Raw genomic sequence first — 22,232 nt, 5'->3', positions numbered from 1 at the left:
AATAAGGAGAAAATAGCCATGACAGTTAAAATCTTCATTTCTCCTTATTTTGTTAGGACATTTGTGTTATCATTATCTATCTAGCAATTGTTTTCTCTCTTTTATCTTCTTATATTACACATAATATATAGATTTTTTATCATAATATTTATAGTTATTTAAGTAACAGGATATTAAGGACATGAGTAACCATCACTCAATAACTTTACCTTCCCTTTTTGTGAAAGGTTTTGTATGTTTTCAGTTATACTCAGGATAAGTTATATCATATTAGGTGAAAGTATTACCTTGTATTTGTCTTTGTATAGAGATTAAGTATGGTTTAAGGCTCTGAATAGGTGTCATATTGACAAGGGTTAAATTTGCAATGGTTAATTTTGTGTGTCAACTTGATTAGGTCACAGGGTACCCATACATTTGCTCAAATAATAATATTCTGTGTTTGTCTCTGAGGATATATATATTTGGCCACGTCACAGTGCTTGCAGGATCTTAGTTCCCCAACCAGGGATCAAACCTGGGCTACAACAGTGACATTCCTAACCACTGGAGCAGCAGGGAAATCCCTCTGAGGTTATTTCTGAATGAAATAAACACTGAATCAGTGGAGTTAGTAAAGCACACTGCCCTCCCTAATGTGTGTGAGCCTCATCCATCCAACTGAAGATCTCAATAGGACACAAAGGCTGAGTTAAGAGTGATCCCATTGTGCCTGTGCTGAGACATGGATCTTTTGTGCCTTCAGTCTAGAACTGAAAAATCCTGCTGACTTTCAAACTAGAATCTAGAGCATCAGCTCTCCTATTTAAATTTGTACTGGAATTACACAATCAGCTGTACTGAGTCTCCAGCATGCCAAATAAATAATCTGAGTATATATATTTCTCATGCATGCATGCTCAGATGCCCAGTCGTGTCTGACTCTTTGTGACCCCATAACTGTAGCCTGCTAGGGTCCTCTGTCCATGGGATTTTCCAGGCAAGAATACTGGAAAGTTGGGTTGCTAATACTGTGAGTGGGTTGCCATTCCCTTCTCCAGTAGATCTTCCTGACCCAGGGATCGAACCCATGACTCCTGCTTGACAGGTGGATTCTTTACACCTATGACACATTGTAAGCCATACATATCTCACAGATATCTATACATACAGATATCTATAATACACATTACACTATAATTATATATTTATACTTGAATATGTTTGTGTATATAAACTGATTTTGACTTTGTTGAGTCTATTGATTCTAGTGTACACACTGTGCTCAAAAAAAGGCACTTGTTTCAGAAATCTGCAAAAGATAAAATTTAGGCAGACAAATGGGATTGATGAAATATTTTATGTGCTTGATTCTAATTATGGTGGGAGAGATACAAGCATGCTTAACTGTTGATGTCTGAGATAGTACATAGAGAGTGATAAAAGAGAAAAAAAATGCATAGGATAATTAAATGTGTCATACCTAGAAGGAAGGATATCATGTCTCAACTGACATTGAGGGACACTATTTCCACCTTTAACAACTGGAAAATTTGAAATTAGCATCAAAATATAAGAAACATTTACATACATACATACATATATATATATATACATGTGTATATATATATATATATATATAGAGAGAGAGAGAGAGAGAGAGAGGAAGCCTAGGTATTGATAAAATGGCTGGATTAGGTTGGGAATTATTTGTAGTTATCTACTTGTAGAATTGCACAATAATAATAAGTAAGCAGTGCATGGTGGAACTCCATGATGGCTCAGATGATAAAGAATCTGCCCGCAATGCAGGAGACCCAGGTTTGATCCCTGGGTCAGAAAGTTCCCCTGGAGAAGAGAATGGCTACCCAATACAGTATTCTTGCCTGAAGAATCCCACGGACAGAGGAGCCTGGCAGGCTACGGTTCATGGGGTTGCAAAGAGTCGGATATGCCTGTGCAATGAACAGTTTCACTTCAAGCAGTGTATGGTATGTAGTATTTCATAGATTCATCCATATTACTATTTCTATTAGTAGTTGGTTCCCTTTTATTGATAAGGAGTATTCTATTGTATTCCACGGAGATAACACAATTGGCTTAACCATCTGTTGATAGATATTCAAATATAGAGTATTAGAAATAAAACTGATATAAACATTCCTGTTGAGTCTTTATTAAATACCCAAGAGCATTATAAAAAACTGCTAAACTGCACCATCAGTGGCAGCAGCCATGTTATCATTTGTGGAAGATTCATTTTATGCTATAATGTTATACATTTTAAAGAAATATTTGGATTCAATTCTTGAGATTATTATTTGATTGATATTATCCTATTTTTCCCATAAGGAAACTCAGAGAAACAAGGTCATTGCCTAAGGTTACATAGTTAATAGTTATGAAGCTGGGATGTGATTCTAAGGTGCTTGGATTCTAGAATCTGTATTGTAACAAGAACATTCAACTAGTGGTGTTCCTGCCTTTAGCTTTTGATGTTTTCAAGATTTATTAGTAAATCTAGATATTAAATTTTTCTGGAGGCTGTTGGTGGGAACCAGTTACTTGGCAAATTACTGAGTCTAGGAAACTGCAATGACTGATTTTCTTTAGAAATAGAGTTGCTGGTGTAGAAAATTATTGTGTATGCTCAGTCACTTCAATCGTGTCCAACTCTGTGCGACCCTATGGACTGTAGCCCACCAGGCTCTTCTGTCCATGGGATTCTTCAGGCAAGAATACTGGAATGGGTTGTTATGTCCTCCTCTAGGGGATCTTCCTGACCCAGAGATTGAACCTGAGTCTCCTGCACTGCAGGCAGAATCTTTACCACTGAGCCAATAATTATTATTAACTCTCTTCTATGTAGAGTTCAAGGAGTGACCTGGCATACTGCCTTAGAAATAACTACATAATACTTTTTTATCTTCTTTTAAGTGCCAATAACTCATTTAACTAGAATAAGAATAGCCATGAGATCCACTAAATAATGAGGTCTACTCGGTGGTTTTCCAAAATGATATACATGCACTGATTAAAACAGAAGAGAAGAGGGTCACCTTGTTCAAAAGTCATCCATATACTTTGTCTTTGATCAAGAGCACAGTGGTCACATGGGAATTTCTTGGTAAATCAAAGAGAAAATTTGTCTTCACAGTTAATTAACAGAACCTCTTAAGTAAAAATCATTTATTTGGGTGATTTTTATCACTTGTTTACTGTGCTAGAAGTTTTTCAACTACATTTTGAAAATGATAAGATGAAGTAAAAATTTTGAGTACTAAATGAAATATTGTAAGTATGGTTCCTTAAATTGCTCATTGCATTAGCATTATTACATTTTAATGAGAAAGAAATAAGTCACAAAGGAAAATGGCATATCAAAGCAATCTGCATTATTTGTGAATTCCCAAGCCAAATAATCATGAGTCCTTTTTTACATTCTTTACAAAGTAATTAGAACGAGAAACTGCCTGTGTTTCTCAGCCTAGTTCACAATCTTAGAGCAATCCAGATAGGATGATGATAATTATTTAATATGAATTAGAACCATTAGAGTGCTCAGATTTTTTAAACAGTGTTGTTACCTGAAATAGCCAGGAATAATGTTGCAATGCATCACTCCTCAAGAAAATGACCCAGCTCTTCTAAAGAAACCATTTCTGCATATGGCACTACTAAGTAGTTGGCAATCTAATATCTGCCCCATGTGGTTAGGTTACAGAGAGAAAACTTTTTAAAATATTTACTTATTTAGCTGTGTAGGATCTTAGTAGCAGGACATGGGGCCTTCATTGCATCACGCAAGATCTTTCACTGTGGTGCATGGATTCTCTAGTTGTGGCACGGGGGCTCATAGTTACAGTGCACAGGCTTAGTCACTCTGCAGCATGTAGGATCTTAGTTTCCAGACCAGGGATCAACCCTCATCCCTTGCAACTCAGGACAGATTCTTAACCACTGGACCATCAGGGAAGTCCCTCATCTTATTTTGTTTTTAATTTAAAAATTTGTATTGGGGTATAGCTGATTAACAATGGTATGCTGTGTTACTTTCTGCTATAAAGTGAATCAGTTATACATATATTCACTCTTTTTAAGATTTTCTCATATAGGACATTACATAGTATTGAGTAGAGATTCCTATGCTATACAGTAGGTTCTTATTAGTTATATATAGTAGTGTACATATGTCAATCCCAATTTATCCCTACCCCTCCTTTTCCCCTGGTAACCATAAGTTTGCTGTCTACATCTATGACTACATTTTTGTTTTGTAAATAAGTTCAATTCTCCCATTTTTTAAAGGATTCTATATATGAGAAATATGTGATATTTGTCCTTCTCTGTCTGACTTCACTCAGCATAAGTACCAAGGTGTGGGGTGGGGGACGGATGGTTTGGGAGTTTGGGTTTAGTGGATGCAAACTATTATATATAGAATGGATAAACAAGGTCCTACCATATAGCACAGAGAACTATATTCAATATTCTGTAATAAACTATAATGGAAAAGAATATAAAAAGTTTTGATTTGCATTTTTCTAATAAGTAGTGATCCCTTGGAGAACGAATAAATGGCAACCCACTCCAGTATTCTTGCTTGGGAAATCCCACAGACAGAGGAGCCTGACGGGCTACAATCCATAGACTCACAAGAGTCTGACACAACTTAGCGACTAAACGATATGTATACGCTGCTGCTGCTGCTAAGTCACTTCAGTCGTGTCCAACTCTGTGCGATCCCATAGATGACAGCCCACCAGGCTTCCCCATCCCTGGGATTCTCCAGGCAAGAACACTGGAGTGGGTTGCCATTTCCTTCTCCAATGCATGAAAGTGAAAAGTGATAGTGAAGTCGCTCAGTCGTGTCCGACTTTTCGTGACCCCATGGACTGCAGCCTACCAGGCTCCTCCATCCATGGGATTTTCCAGGCAAGAGTACTGGAGTGGGTTGTCATTGCCTTCTCCAAACAATATGTATATATATACATGCAAAATATAAAAAGCTGAATCATTATGCTGTATAGCAGAAGTTAATAACATTGAAAGTCGACTATACTTTAAGAAATAACTTGAGAATTCCCTGAAGGGCCCAGTGGTTAAGGCACCATGCTTCCACACTGCAGTGGGCATGGGTTTAATCCCTGGTCAGGAAACTAAGATCCCACAGATTTACTACAATAAACAACAATATTTTATATTGTTGTGAGATCATTTTATAGTGTTGTGAGATCATTTTTCTTAACTTTTCAAAGAAAAATTTGTCTTTTGGGAACAATACCCTTTTCTGGAATCCACCCTATTCCCCGTTGCAACACTTAAAGCATACTAAAAATTAAGAGATAATTCTTTTTTTTCTTTTCAAAACAATAAAATCGAAACAAAATCCTAACATCAATGAACCTTGAGTATATGATGCTAAGTGAAATAAGTGAGATGGAGAAAGACAAATACAATATGGTTTTACTCATAAGTGGAATATAAAACCAAACAAAAAATAAATGAACAAACCAAACAAAAATAAACATGTAGATATAGAGAAGAGAGTAATGGGTACCAGAAGGAAAGGGGTAGGATGAGGGCTAAATGGATAAAGGGCGTCACCTGTAGGGTGATAGATGGAAATATTTTTGGTGGTGGGCACACTGTAGGATATATATAAGCAGTAATATATATATATATACATATATATATATGTTGTATACATGAAACTTATATAATGTTATACACCAATGTTATTTCAATAAAAAAAATGTTTTGAAAGGTAGAGAAAATCAAAATATTACACAAAATGACTATGAAATCAACCAAAACAGAAATTGCATTTTTTAAAAGAATAAGTTAATAAGATGTGTGAATATATGCTAACCTATGTTGAACATTTCCCATGAAAATGCAAATAGACAAAAATTAGAAAACCTAAATAAACGAATAACCTAGAACACTTTTTAAAAATGATGAGGTTAGGCTCAATGCATTTGACAAACTTTTTAAAGCATAGGTGCTTCCAAAGTTTCAAAAGAGCGGATTATTTCAATTCATGTTAGTTATTTTTCAATGTTTCATTATTAAACATTTAAAAAAAAACAAATTTTGAGGTAGTAAAAGCATGGCATATGAGCTCCACCCTTAGTCTTCAAGGCCTCCTGCCCTTCACAGCAATGCCACTGATCTCTTTTATTCTACTTAATAGATTTCCAAAGTGTTGTATAAACCTATCCTAACACAATAAAATTTTTTAGTGATCACTTTTTAAAAAAGTTAATTTCAGAACAATCTCAACTTATAAATGCCAAAATCTCAAAGTAAGCCCCCGGAAAATAAATACTGAAAGAAACTGAAAAAAATACTATAACAGTGACTAGTACAAACTGAGGTGTTAAGAATAGTATTATATAATCCTTCACTTCAAGGAAGAAAATAGGCAAAAATATGGCCAGTATATTAAATACTGAATAGGTATTTGATTAAAAACAGCACATTTCCCTCATTTTAAAAATGTCTGGGAATAAATAATAAATAGTAAAGAATAAAAGGGCTTTTACTATACTAAAACAGTATTTAATCTAGTGCTAATAAAGGATATATCTAATTTCTTCTATTATTTATTATGTTCTTTATATTGTCACCATGTTCAATAACATTAGGTGTTCAGTTCAAGATAGTGGACTGAGCATACACTTTCTCCAAAATCCTTCATAATAATAATGAGGCATGAAAAATTAATAAATTGGTAACAGCACTATAGCATGAGGAATAGTATTATCAGCAGACTAGAAATTGAGAAATTTATCAAAAATATATGAACCAGAAAATATCAGATGGTAAAAGAAACAAGTGTCAAAAGATGTATATATACACGCTCACACACACACACACACATATATATATACACACACAGCATTTTTTACTAAAGACACATGTAGTCTATTTTTAAATGACAGCAGCAAAAATGGCAAATGATCAAAATCTGAAAGTCTGCATCCTTCTGCAAATAAAGTGACAAAACTATCAAATTTTTTTGGAGCTGTAGACTTTTAAACCAAACTTGTTTGGAACTGTAGACTCTAAACCAAAACTTTTAGCAGAGAGGTGAACACTTAAGAAAATATAGCTGAATCTTTGTAAAAGAATTTCATGGTTTTCTCAGAGTATATGTCCAGTAGTGGGATTGCTGGATCGTATGCAGTTTTATTCCTAGTTTTTTAAGGAATCTTAATACTGTTTTCCATAGTGGCTGTATCAATTTGCCTTCTCACCAACAGTGCAGGAGGATTCCCTTTTCTCCACATCCTCTCCAGCATTTATTGTTTATAGATTTTTTGATAATGGCCCTTTTGATTGGTGTGAGGTAACTTCACTGTTGTTTTAATTTGCATTTGGGTGATGTTGCACATCTTTTCTTGTGTTTACCAGACATATTTATGTCTTCTTTGGAGAGCAATTTTCCTCCAATTAAAAACTCGATTTTAAAAAAAGAACTTCATGGTATTTTGACTCATCGTGGTAACTATCTCCACCTCCTCAGTATGGCAATGGACTTGAAGACAATAGCTGGGATTATCAGTGCAGGTATACCAGAGAGAGAAAAATGGACCATATTCTCAAAAAAAAAAAAAGTGCTTGTTAGTTTTGACTCATTTTATGGGTCTCTGAAGGGCTCTATCTATCACAGGACCTGTCTTTATTGTGCCTAACAAAACTTTCTAAATGCTAAAGCAGCTACCAAGGGGAAGGAGACGTGTGGAAAACATTTAAAAGCAAATGTATTAGCTGTTACTTCTTGAGTTAACTAATACCAGTGTGGGCAAAAAATAGCCAAAATCTTGAGCAATAAAGCTAGGGAATGAGAATCTTTGAAATAAGGACTTTGAAAGGTTTCACATATTCCTGGAAGTCTAAAAGGTCATATGTATGCCCAGGGCTGGGTACATGCTCTTACAAGATGTGAGAAGATTTTAAGCACCTACCTATTGCCAAACTTCAGGGCTTGTGCAAATACGAATTGAAGGTTACGGCAGAATTGTAAACTCCTTGCTGAGCACTGAAGGTATGCCTCAACACTCATGCAGAGTCAAGCTCAAGACATTTAGAAAATCTCTATTCAGTAACCAGCTCACCACTAAATTAATGGAACAGGGGCTTCAGTAGTAAGATAAAACAAACAATCTAGAATTTATGAAATTTGTTCATAAAATCACAGAACAAAACAAAACATGGCTGCAAAACGTATCAACAACAAACTAGGGAAGAGAGGAAAATACGATTTCCAGAAGTACCAGATTATCATAGTCAAAATACCCAGCTTTCAACCAAAATATAAATACTGCATGACTACAGTTTAATGAGGTATCAATCAGTTCAGTTCAGTCGCTCAGTCGTGTCCGACTCTCTGCGACCCCATGAATTGCAGCACGCCAGGCCTCTCTGTCCATCACCAACTCCCGGAGTTTACCCAAACTCATTTCCATCGAGTCGATGATGCCATCCAACCATCTTATCCTCTGTCGTCCCCTTCTCCTCCTGCCCCCAACACTTCCCAGCATCAGGGTCTTTTCCAATGAGTCAACTCTTCGCATGAGGTGGCCAAAGTATTGGAGTTTCAGCTTCAGCATCAGTCCTTCCAATGAACACCCAGGGCTGATCTCCTTTAGGATGGACTGGTTGGATCTCCTTGCAGTCCAAGGGACTCTCAAGAGTCTTCTCCAACACCACAGTTCAAAAGCATCAATTCTGCAGCGCTCAGTTTTCTTCACCGTCCAACTCTCACATCCATACATGACCACTGGAAAAACCATAGCCTTGACTAGACGGACTTTTGTTGGCAAAGTAATGTCTCTGCTTTTAAACATGTTATCTAGGTTGGCCATAACCTTCCTTCCAAGGAGTAAGCGTCTTTTAATTTCATGGCTGCAGTCACCATCAGCAGTGATTCTGGAGCCCAAAAAAGTAAAGTCTGACACTGTTTCCCCATCTATTTCCCATGGAGTGATGGGACTAGATGCCATGATCTTAGTTTTCTGAACGTTGAGCTTTAAGCCAACTTTTTCACTCTCCTCCTTCACCTTCATCAAGAGGCTCTTTAGTTCTTCTTCACTTTCTGCCATAAGGGTGGTGTCATCTGCATATCTGAGGTTATTGATATTTCTCCCGGCAATCTTGATTCCAGCTTGTGTTTCTTCCAGCCCAGCGTTTCTCATGATGTACTCTGCATAGAAGTTAAATAAGCAGGGTGACAATATACAGCCTTGACGTACTCCTTTTCCTATTTGGAACCAGTCTGTTGTTCCATGTCCAGTTCTAACTGTTGCTTCCTGACCTGCATACAGGTTTCTCAAGAGACAGGTCAGATGGTCTGGAATTCCCATCTCTTTCAGAATTTTCCCCAGTTTATTGTGATCCACACAGTCAAAGGCTATGGTATAGTCAATAAAGCAGAAATAGATGTTCTTCTGGAACTCTCTTGCTTTTTCGATGATCCAGCGGATATTGGCATCTTGATCTCTGGTTCCTCTGCCTTTTCTAAAACCAGCTTGAACATCTGGAAGTTCACGGTTCACATATTCCTGAAGCCTGGCTTGGAGAATTTTGAGCATTACTTTACTAGCATGTGAGATGAGTGCAATTGTGCGGTAGTTTGAGCATTCTTTGGCATTGCCTTTCTTTGGGATTGGAATGAAGACTGACCTCTTCCAGTCCTGTGGCCACTGCTGAGTTTTCCAAATTTGCTGGCATATCGAGTGCAACACTTTCACAGCATCACCTTTGAGGATTTGAAATAGCTCAACTGGAATTCCATCACCTCCACTAGCTTTGTTCGTAGTGATGCTTTCTAAGGCCCACTTGACTTCACATTCCAGGATGTCTGGCTTTAGGTGAGTGATCACACCATCGTGATTATCTGTGTCGTGAAGATCTTTTTTGTACAGTTCTTCTGTGTATTCTTGCCTTCTCTTCTTAGTATCTTCTGCTTCTGTTAGGTCCATACCATTTCTGTCCTTTATCGAGCCTATCTTTGCGTGAAATGTTCCCTTGGTATCTCTAATTTTCTTGAAGAGGTCTCTAGTCTTTCCCAATCTGCTGTTTTCCTCTATTTCTTTGCACTGATCGCTGAGGAAGGCTTTCTTATCTCTCCTTGCTATTCTCTGGAACTCTGCATTCAGATGGGAATATCTTTCCTTTTCTCCTTTGTTTTTCGCTTCTCTTCTCTTCCCAGCTATCTGTAACGCCTCCTCAGACAGCCATTTTGCTTTCTTGCATTTCTTTTCCATGGGGATTTTCTTGATCCCTGTCTCCTGTACAATGTCACGAACCTCTGTCCATAGTTCATCAGGCACTCTGTCTATCAGGTCTAGTCCCTTAAATCTATCTGTCACTTCCACTGTATACTCATAAGTGATTTGATCTAGGTCATACCTGAATGGTCTAGTGGTTTTCCCTACCTTCTTCAGTTTAAGTCAGAATTTGGCAATAAGGTAAGACAAAGAAATAAAAGGCATACTGACAGAGAAGGAAAAAGTAAACCATGTTTATTCAGAGATGGTATGAGCACATATATAGACCATCCTAAGGATTCTATAATAATCTATAATAGCCAGTAAGTAAATTTAGCAGAAGAAGGCCAATATCAAATTTTATTTATATATGTTGTGAACAAAAGTTAAAACTTAAAATGTCATATATGATTTCATTAAAACCACCATCAGTTGGAAGACTCAGTGTTGATAAAATAAAATTTCCCCCAAATTGACCTGTTGATTTAATGTGTTCTTGATTAAAATCCCTGTGACTATTTCTGTAGAAATTTACAAAGTTATTCTAAAAGGTATATGAAAATGTATATAGCAAAAATCTATATTTATTAAAATAGGAGAAAAAATTTTCATACTTGGTGCAACAATATGTCTTAGAAAAGAAACAATGAACATAAAAAAATTAAATTAACTTCATCAAAATTAAAAATTTATGCTCTCCAAAATCCACTAATTGGAAAAACAGTCAGAAACTGGGAGAAAATATTCATAAGTCTTATATATGACAAAAGATTTCTTTACACAATGTATAAAGAGCTCCACAACTTAATAACAAAATCCAGTATTTGTTTAATGACAAAATACTTGCAAAGACATTTCACAATATGCATGTGAAAAGACATTCCAATATGCATATGAAAAATTCTCAGTATCTTTAGAAATTACAAAGTGAAAATTCAAAAGAAGAAAATACTCACAGGAATGGTGAAACTACAGCCATTCCAACAACACAGTATCCTCTGGGATGTGGAGCAATAGAATTCTCATTCATTGCAGAAGTACAGCCTGCCAAAGTTGACTAAATATGAAGCAGAAAATCTAAGTAGCTTTATATCTATTAAATAAATAAATTTTGTTACCAATATCTTCACACAAAGAAAACTCTAGACCAAAATTATTTTACTCTAAATATTACACATTATGGAATGTGTAAAATGGGAATGTAAAATGGTAAAATATTTTTGGCAAATTCTTATAAAACCTCAGTGTGTTACTGATTAAATTTAGAATTTACTGTAATGTCCAAATTTCTTTCTTTTTAATATGCCAACTTTATCTTCTGTCAAAATTTAGCTGGAGATTTTTGGAGTGGGAATTTTTCTTACAATAAATTCATAACTGTTTTTGAATATCTTGGAATGGCACTTGTTGTCGTTAAGTCGCTAAGTTGGAGAAGGCAATGGCACCCCACTCCAGTACTCTTGCCTGGAAAATCCCATGGACAGAGGAGCCTGGTGGGCTGCAGTCCATGGGGTCGCTAAGAGTCGGACACGACTGAAGCAACTTAGCAGCAGCAGTCGCTAAGTTGTGTCTGACTCTTCAGTGACCCTATGGACTGTAGCCCACCAGGCTCCTCTGTCCATGAGATTTTCCAGGCAAGAATGCTAGAGTGGGTTGCCATTTCCTTCTCTTGAGGATCTTACTGACCCAGGGATCGAACCCATGGCTCCTGCATTGACAGGTGTATTCTTTACCACTGAGCCACAAGGGAAGCCCAGAATGGGTATCAGAGCCCTTAAAAAGAAAGTGAGTGTATACAGAAATTTGCACATATACAAGAAATGCTTTATATATCCCTTACCTATGGGTACTATAATAAAATGCATGAATGAACCCATATTTTAAAGACTAGCCAAAAATAATCCATTGATTTTTTCTTAGATTTTTGTTTAAAAAGTCACAACTAATTATTAACAACACCAAATCAATGTTGGTATCCTTTCTTATGCTTAGGAAATATTTCATATATCATTATCACAAACATATCTAAATTCTTGTTGAAAAGAAATGTGCTGATGTCCAAAAAGCCATATATTTTACAGGAAAAAACTGCTAATGGGTATGGATTTTTTTCAGAATGCAACTCTTCTGAAATTAGATAGAGGTGATAGTTGTACAACTCTGTGAATATACAGTTAACCCTTGAACAACATGGATTTGAACTGAATGAGTCCACTTATATATGGAATATTTTTAATAAATAGGTGCTATAGTACTACACTGCCCTTGATGTAGAACCAGGGATACAGAAGGCCAATTGTAAAGTTATACTTGGATTTTCTACTGGGGGGAACATTCAGCAACCGTAACCCCCACATTGTTCAAGGGTCAATTGCAGTACTAAAAAATATTGAATCATCCACTTTAAAAGTTAATTTATGTTACATGAATTACATCTTAATACAGCTGTTTTGTTAAAAAAAAAAAAAAAAGGAATTCTTGCCGAACTGAAAAAGATAAACGTGTTAATGTAAAACTACTAATTAAATAAAACTATTATCTCAAATTAGAAGCACAAAAATGACTCTTTAACCCCAAAATAAAAAGTACAGATCTCTACCATCCATTTTGTAATACACCAAAAGGATTTAACATTGATGTTTATTCAGATAGAATCCTAGCACTGAGTCAAAAACACTGGTAGATATTCCAAGTATCACTTGTATGATTAAAGAAATACACACATTCTCTACCTGAAAGAGGTTGAGTATAAAGCTCCTCACTCACTTAAGTGGGATAAATGATTTCTTGTTCAAATGCTGAAAAGGAACAGTGAAAGATTCAAGAGCCTAAAACAAGAACTAAGTGATTGAGGCTAACTGGAAGCTTTTTAGACACTTAACAAAGACAATTGAGTGTGTAGCTAATACAAGTGAGTACATTAGTAGAATATGCTTATATACAGAACAAAACTGCAGGAGACCCCGGTCTGATTCCTGAGTCGGGAAGATCCCTTGGAGAAGGGAAAGGCTACAACTCCAGTTATAGATTCACTGCAGGGAAAATATTTTCCAGAATTATGAATTAACAGCCTAGAATTTTTCTTTTTTTTACATACTTATGAACTATATAATGAAGGACTGCAGTGTATTTTGCATAGCTTTCATTTCTTTAAAATTGCCGCTTTCTAAAATTCTCTTGTTCTCACATTTTGTTGGGAAAACCAACTACTGATCAGTAGAGTTTTACCCAAGAAATAGCAATAGTTGGACATTTCTGAATTTTTCCATATTGTTTTTTTTTTTTGGTTATATTTATACTTGATTTTGAAGGATTGCTTATCCTGCGTCACTGCAAGCAATCACTACTCAGTCACTGTGTAACACATAATGATACTTATTATACAACAAAGCCTGAGTTTTTACCAATTGTAAACCCCTAGAGTTAGGTGTCTCCCTCCTAATCCATTCATCTATACCATGGCCTTTTCTCTTCACACTCAGCAGATTCATAAAGTTATTTGCCTTTAGTGATTTCACTTTCTTACAGTATGAAATGATGAAGGTTGATAAAAGGAGAGATTACATTTAAAAAAATAAATAATAAAGAACAGGAAAGCAAAGCTAAAAGAAACAGCAGCTCTAACTTATTTCTCTGTGAGAGTCTCAGGTCTCCTTAAGTATTTTCCTGTTTTGGCTCTTCAAATCCAGCCTAAGCAAAAATGAAGAGGTATGGCAGATGTTGTTATTACACATACGCACAGTTTCCAAAGACTCCAGTAGGGTAAAGACCAAAAGGAAGCAAGACGAAAAGAAGATAAAAAGGGAGAACTCGGTTCAATCCCTGGTTTGGGAAGATCCACTGGAGAAGGGAATGGCAACCCAGTCAAGTATTCTTGCCTGGAGAATCCCATGGACAGAAGAGAGCCTGGTGGGCTACAGTCCATGGGGTCGCAAAGAGTTGGACACGACTGAGTGATTTTCACTCACTCACTCAGAACAAAATATTCTCATTTACCTGCAATAGATAAATTTCAGATTTAACGGAAGAAATAATTTATCTTCCTTTTCTGCCGAAAAAGCACTGATATAACAGATGGATGGATAAACACTTAGGAATCTTTTTATATAACTAGATATCAATACCTACCTACTTCTCATATACATATATTACATACAATAGACAGAGATGTGTATGCAACATACAGATATATGTATATAAATAGGCATATGGATACAGAAATACATATATAGTTGTTATTTCTGTTTTACTGAATCTATTTCCCATAAACAAAATCAGATTACTTAGCAAAGGAAATAAAAGATAGCCAATGAATGCATTATGTTACAAATTTAAAATGGAATACACATCAGTCAGTTCAGTTCAGTCGCTCAGTCGTGTCCAACTCTTTGCGACCCCATGAATTGCAGCACGCCAGGCCTCCCTGTCCATCACCAACTCCCAGAGTCTGCCCAAACTCACATTCATCGAGTTGGTGATGCCATCCAGCCGTCTCATCCTCTGTCGTCCCCTTCTCCTCCGGCCCCCAATCCTTCCAGCATTAGGGACTTTTCCAATGAGTCAACTCTTCGCATGCGGTGGCCAAAGTATTGGAGTTTCAGCTTCAACATCAGTCCTTCCAATGAACGACCGGGACTGATCTCCTTTAGGATGGAGTGGTTGGATCTTCTTGCAGTCCAAGGTACTCTCAAGAGCCTTCTCCAACACCACAGTTCAAGAGCATCAATTCTTCAGCACTCAGCTTTCTTCACCATCCAACTCTCACATCCATACATGACTACTGGAAAAACCATAGCCTTGACTAGACGGACCTATGTTGGCAGAGTAATGTCTCTGCTTTTCAATATGCTATCTAGGTTGGTCATAACCTTCCTTCCAAGGAGTAAGTGTATTTTAATTTCATGGCTGCAATCACCATCAGCAGTGATTTTGGAGCCCAAAAAAATAAAGTCTGACACTGTTTCCACTGTTTCCCCATCTATTTCCCATGTAGTGATGGGACCAGATGCCATAATCTCAGTTTTTTGAATGTTGAGCTATAAGCCAACTTTTTCACTCTCCTCTCTCACTTTCATCAAGAGGCTCTTTAGTTCTTCTTCACTTTCTGCCATAAGGGTGGTGTCATATGCACATCTGAGTTTATTGATATTTCTCCCAGCAATCTTGATTCCAGCTTGTATTTCTCCCAGCTGGGCGTTTCTCATGATGTACTCTGCATAGAAGTTAAATAAGCAGGGTGACAATATACAGCCTTGACGTACTCCTTTTCCTATTTGGAACCAGTCTGCTTTTCCAAGTCCACTTCTAACTGTTGCTTCCTGACCTGCATACAGGTATCTCAAGAGACAGGTCAGGTGGTCTGGTATTCCCATCTCTTTCAGGATTTTCCACAGTTCATTGTGATCCACACAGTCAAAGGCTTTGGCATAGTCAATAAAGCAGAAATAGATGTTTATCTGGAACTCGCTTGCTTTTTCGATGATCCAGTGGATGTTGGCAATTTGATCTCTGGTTCCTCTGTCTTTTCTAAAACCAGCTTGAACATCTGGAAGTTCACGGTTCACGTATTGCTAAAGCTTGGCCTGGAGAATTTTGAGCATTACTTTACTAGCATGTGAGATGAGTGCAACTGTGTGGTAGTTTGAGCATTCTTTGGGATTGGAATGAAAACTGACCTTTTCCAGTCCTGTGGCCACTGCTGAGTTTTCCAGATTTGCTGGCATATCGAGTGCAGCACTTTCACAGCATCATTTTTCAGGATTTGAAATAGCTCAACTGGAATTCCATCACCTTCACTAGCTTTGTTCGTAGTGATGCTTTCTAAGGCCCACTTGACTTCACATTCCAGGATATCTGGCTCTAGGTGAGTGATCACACCATCGTGATTATCTGGGTCATGAAGATCTTTTTTGTATAGTTCTTCTGTGTATTCTTGCCACGTCTTCTTAACATCTTCTGCTTCTGTTAGGTCCATACCATTTCTCTCCTTTATCGAGCCCATCTTTGCATGAAATGTTCCCTTGGTATCTCTAATTTTCTTGAAGAGATCTCTAGTCTTTCCCAATCTGTTGTTTTCCTCTATTTCTTTGCATTGATTGCTGAGGAAGGCTTTCTTGTCTCTCCTTGCTATTTTTTGGAACTCTGCATTCAATTGGGAATATCTTTCCTTTTCTTCTTTGCTTTTCGCTTCTCTTCTTTTCCCAGCTATATGTAAGGCCTCCTCAGAAAGCCATTTTGCTTTTTTGCATTTCTTTTCCATGGGGATTTTCTTGATCCCTGTCTCTTGTACAATGTCACGAACCTCTGTCCATAGTTCATCAGACACTCTATCAGATCTAGTCCCTTAAATCTATTTGTCACTTCCACTGTATAATCATAAGGGATTTGATTTAGGTCATACCTGAATGGTCTAGTGGTTTTCCCTACTTTCTTCAATTTAAGTCTGAATTTGGCAATAAGGAGTTGATGATCTGAGCCACAGTCTGCTCCCGATCTTGTTTTTGCTGACTGTATAGAGCTTCTCCATCTTTGGCTGCAAAGAATATAATCAATCTGATTTCGGTGTTGACCATCTGGTGATGTCCATGTGTAGAGTCTTCTATTCTGTTGTTGGAAGAGTGTGTTTGCTATGACCAGTCCGTTCTCTTGGCAAAACCCTATTAGTCCTTGCCCTGCTTCATTCTGTACTCCAAGGCCAAATTTGCCTGTTACGCCAGGTGTTTCCTGACTTCCTACTTTTGCATTCCAGTCCTCTATAATGAAAAGGACACAGAAGTCTTTAATTTAGTAGCTTTCCCGTCAACTGTAGATACTTCCTTAAGACTCCTGGAAGCAAAATCTCTCTTGGGTTTTGTGCAAAAGTTCTTTGTGCAAGCTGAGCCACTCTTTTAACACTCAGCTGGGAAGTAACACCTCTGCCTTAGTGTTCACTTCGTGTTTGCACAGAGCTTCAAGGTCAACAAGAGGTGAGAGCTTAGAGTCTTCTCAAGTGCTTCCTAGGCATGTTCACAACCCTGATCTTGTTATTGTCCTCTAGATCCTCAGAAATATGTTAGAACTTTTAAAAGCCCTTATGTAATCTTCTCCCCCAACATTTCCTCTCAAGTGTTTTGGTTACTCTGTTTTTCTCAGCTGTTATTCATCACCTTAAACATAGGTTATTCAAACATTTGTCTGCAAAAGTTTCAACAGGCATTCCCATATAGAGATTGAGCACTCTATCAGTTCTGACTTGGGCAAAATACCACCAATATTTTCTTAGTGTTCTTTCAGGGAACCACCAGCCAAATCAAATAAAAACAAATCTTTGAGACTGAGTTACATTTTTCTCCCTCTAGTAATGTGACTGTGTGTTACTTTCAATGATACTTATGGGGGGCGTAGGATCAGACTACACTGAATTCAAACTCTTTAATGCTCACTTTTCTTACTGACAGTCAGTCATTTTCCTTAAATGGATCACTACAAGGTTTTAGTTAACGTCCAAAACAGTTAATTCTGTTTGCTTTGGTTTTTTCATTACTTTTAAGGATAGGCAGATTTTCAGAGTTCCTTACAGTGCTACTTTCTCTGACATATCCATATAACATTCTTAAAAATGCATTGTTTATAGAAATGGAAAACTGACTAACAGGTGTTCAGGTAGGGTAGAGGAAAGGATGTATGTGCATGTGTTTGGTTATTAAAGGGCAACATCAGGGATCCTTGTGTTCATGGAAACATTCTGTATTCATTGTGGTTGGAGGAAAAAAAAACTACATAATTCTAAACATGAATGCATATTAATAAGTACTAGTAAAACAAGAAATCTGAGCAAGTCAGATGAATTTTATTTATGTCAATATACTGGTTGTGATATTTTACTACAGTTTTGAAAGATGTTATCATTGAGGGGAAGTGGGTAATGTGTCTCTATGTTTTATGGTGTCTATATTTTATTTCTTACAACTGTGTGAGAATATACAATTATCTAAAAATTCTTAAAAGTTTAAGTAAAAAGCTAATGAGGGGACTGAGCTGCAGGAAAGATAGACAAAAAAAAATGTTTTCTAAGGAAAGTAGTTTCCATCTTTTTTGGGAATGGTTAAATAAGTATACTCGCTGAATCTATGCTGTCCAGTACTTCAATTTCTGAATATATTCAATGGATGATTTTATACGAGAGCAGCTGAAAATATATCAATGATGAACTCTTTCTTGGTGTGTGATTATTCATTCACTTCACATAAAACTTTCAATAAAAAATATATGGGAAGAAAAGCAAAAAATAAAGAGAAATAGAAAAGGATAGCTATTACCAAAATTTTGTGAGGCAGATATGCTAAATTGGTCAAAAGGGAGAACAAGCACTGAAATAATTTAATGGTTTGCTTTAGTAATGTGTTTTAAGTTCCTTTAAATATTTTTCACTTATTGTTGGCTCTTTCCAATTCAGATTTTGTCTTCAGTATTAGGATTTGTCCTTATGTCTCAAGTGAAGAGTCTCACATACCCTGTTGACAAACAATGATCTTAGTCCTGTGGTTTCTGCTTATAGCTTTACTATTATTTTATTGGATAATTTCTACTAGTCATTTCAATTGTTCTTGCAAATTTCTTTGGAAGTATGCTTTTATTAGTTTGAAAGTTTTATATCCCTTGCTGTGTGAAAATGACTCTTGCTGTGATTAAATGAGGAGCAAAAAGTCACTCACGGCAGGTCTGGTGGCATTCGGTACCCTTTCATGCAGAGTAAATGGGACTGGTGGGCTTTCTACTGAACATTATTCCTGGACTCCTCAGAAAGAAGCAGACTGTGTGAACTCTACACAGATGGGCTCTTATGCCTTTTCAGAGAAGAAAGAGAATTACTTTTCCTTTGGTTGACAAAGTTGAGTAGCTCCAAATTATTAACATTAGTCACTTTTACAGCTGTCCTAGTTTCTTCTGTGTGTACTCAAGCACAGATATTTCTTTCTTATGTTTGTCCTGTTATACCTTATGCTGAACCACAGCAACCAGAAAATTGATAGGAAGACTTGTAAGAGAAGGACAAGACCAGGAATGGTCTCGTGGGATAAGAATTTATTTTTCTCTCTCTCTCTTTCTCACACACACACACAAGCTTGTGTACATGTGCACTGGTGTGTGTGTGTTGTGTGTGTGTGTGTGTCTGCCAGCATAGTGCTATATATGATTGGATGTTTAGTAGTGGTGCTTTTAAAAGAAGGAAACCAGCAAAGAGAAAAGTGGAAAACCTAATTCACTGTTATATAAAATGTTAAAGGATAACTAATGACTATAGGGTCATACCTATTTTCCCAGTCCAAGTTTTATACACCATGTTATGATACATTCTGTCACAACAGATCCAAGTGATAGTTGAGGAAAGCCACATCGTCTTGGCAGAGAAGGCAATGGCAACCCACTCCAGTATTCTTGCCTGGAAAATCCCATGGACAGAGGAGCCTGGTAGACTACAGCCCATGGGGTTGCAATGAGTCAGACATGACTGAGCGACTTCATTCCACTCATTTCACTCACTTCATACTTTATCACTGGAGAAGGAACTGGCAATCCACTACAGTATTCTTGTCTGAGAATCCCATGGATTGAGGAGCCTGGCAGGCCATGGTCCATGGGGTCGCAGAGTGTCAGACACAACTGAAGTGACTGAGCAATATAGTCTTGGGCACATTTTAGAATCAAAACCAAGTGCAATATTCAAACAATATATTTGGATAAAGAGATAATACTATCTATCAATCAACTATTGCTTCAGATTTATTAACATTCATGTTTATCTAATTCTTAATGAGATTTTCAAAACTGTCATATCAGCTGAATGGTCTAAAATTGTTTCTAATTTTACAAAATTGTCTTTTCTAAAGTAAAAAAAAATTAACTAAGAATTTGATCAAAACTAAATATATAAAACATATTACTGAAGAGGCTACAAGCTAAAACTAATAGGTTTAAGAAGGTTAAATATATTAATAAACAACAGTCCTTTTTTTCTTTTTTAAAAATATTTTTAATTTATTTGGCTGCACTGGGTCTTAGTTGTGGCACGTGGGATCAAGCTCCCTGACCAGGGATTGAACCCTGGCCCCCTGCATTAGGAGCCAGAGTCTTAGCCACTGGACTACCAGGGAAGTACCTGATCAAAGAACTACCCAATCAATGATATTTCTGATGGTTAGGAAAGAAAAATATCTGTTGTTTATTCTTGATCTTTGAATGTAATGTCATAACTGGCAACATTTCTGTTCTAAAAATAGTTATTCATTATCCATGTTATGGGATAAAAGTTAGGAATAAAGAGATGTATGTTGGTGAAGTAATATTTTGTAGCAGATTGAACTATCATTCAGTGTCATTTCTTCCATGCTTGTTCTTGCCATGTATTCTCTGCCCTATTGAGTTTGGTCATGGCCATGCAACATTTGCTGCATGTGAACAGAAGCTTAAAACCAATTGTGGCCTGCGGCCTTCTTGCTTTCAATCATTAAAAGATATGGCCCTCAATCATTAGAATAGTTATGTCCAAGATAATGGATACATTAGTGCGGACTTTTGAATGGCAAGAAATGCAGAGACATATGCTGCCAAACCTAACTGAGCCCAGCACATAAGGCCCAGTAAAGTCTAATAAGGCCAACATATGCTAACAAAACTCAAGGGAGCTCAACAGAGTAACAAGGTACTTTAAACCCTAAAGTAACATAAATAAGAAATGCATATTTGTTTTTTTTTAAGCCCTGAATAACAAGGGGCTGTTTGTTACACCAAGCACCCCAGAGAAAACATGTAACAATAGCTGGACTAGGGCTTGTAGGGTCAATTCAGTCAGGCTGGTTCACTGATAATAATCAATTGTTATATTACAGATCATCAAAATGGAAGAAAATCCAAAACTGATATGCTCATAAACAATTTTGTCAGGCCACACTTAGATAACCACTAGAGAATTAATGAGTGACAGCACTCTGTCCCATACCTGTAATGGCCAAAGAGTAATCAATAAACTTGATGACAAAAATTTGATAGAATAAGAAAAATATAGTCCATGAGCCGAGCCTATATTTGTTCTTAACTGTGAACTGTAGATTAGGACACATGCAATACACAAGACATACTGCTCTTAAGGAGTTAGAAACCAAGCTAACTTCATTTCTAAAGAAGGGTTGATACTTTAAAGTCTAAAAGAGATGATGATTATCACTACAATTTTAGATACAATTTCTCAAGATTGATTATTCAAATATCCACAATTCTTAAAATTATTTATCTTACAATAAGGCACTCAGTTTTTATGAAAAAATGCATTCTAGGTATCTTTATTTTTAAACTATATGAAGTTATTACAACTTTAATCTCTTTTCTTACATTTTTATTCATGCCATGCAGAATGTCCAGAAACCATTGTAAATAAACAGCATTAGGAATCACAAACACTGGGGAAAACAAACAAAAAAAAAAAACAAGAAAACTACAACGATAATGAAAAGGTCACTTTTTGCAAAGCCTGCTAAATAATAGGTGAATGGAAACTTGGCAACTGACTGTGCCCAGAATCACAATGCTAATCTCTTATCAGTGTGTAGCGTTCAGGACTTCTAAAGTTAGAGATGAATGCACTCCCAGCAAGCAGTAGAAGGCCTATCAGGTTATCTAAAATGCCATCAGTGCCATGGAACAGTAACTTTTATTTTGGTATTTACTTTTTAAATCTGCCCCACACTGCTTCCCATTGCTGGCTTTGCATTTACTTATGAATCCAACAGAGATTGTATCCAAAGCTGACTGTTATAGATAATTCTGCTTAAATGGACAGCCATAGATTGAGAGACTTTCAACTCCTATTACTGATACTGGCCCACATACCGATGAAACTCTATTTCAAAAGAATATTTAGAGTGTCATTTACATAGAAGAAAATGTATGTGTCTAAGACAAACAAGTGGGAAAACCCAAACTGAATCACAGAATCACACA

The 22,232-nt window shown here is 36.6% G+C and overlaps 1 long non-coding RNA gene across 2 annotated transcripts in view; it reads right to left on the bottom strand.

The window, feature by feature from the left end:
- LOC145536404 (uncharacterized) overlaps positions 1–22,232 on the bottom strand; it is a 584,758-nt gene that overhangs the window by 29,108 nt on the left and 533,418 nt on the right. The window lies entirely within an intron of this gene.

The sequence above is a fragment of the Giraffa tippelskirchi genome, chromosome X (genome assembly GCF_054371585.1).
Source record: "Giraffa tippelskirchi isolate mGirTip1 chromosome X, T2T-mGirTip1v1.2.pri, whole genome shotgun sequence".
Lineage (NCBI taxonomy): Eukaryota > Metazoa > Chordata > Mammalia > Artiodactyla > Giraffidae > Giraffa > Giraffa tippelskirchi.
The sequence above is the reverse complement of the archived record's forward strand: the minus strand, read 5'-3'. Positions and strand labels throughout refer to the sequence as shown.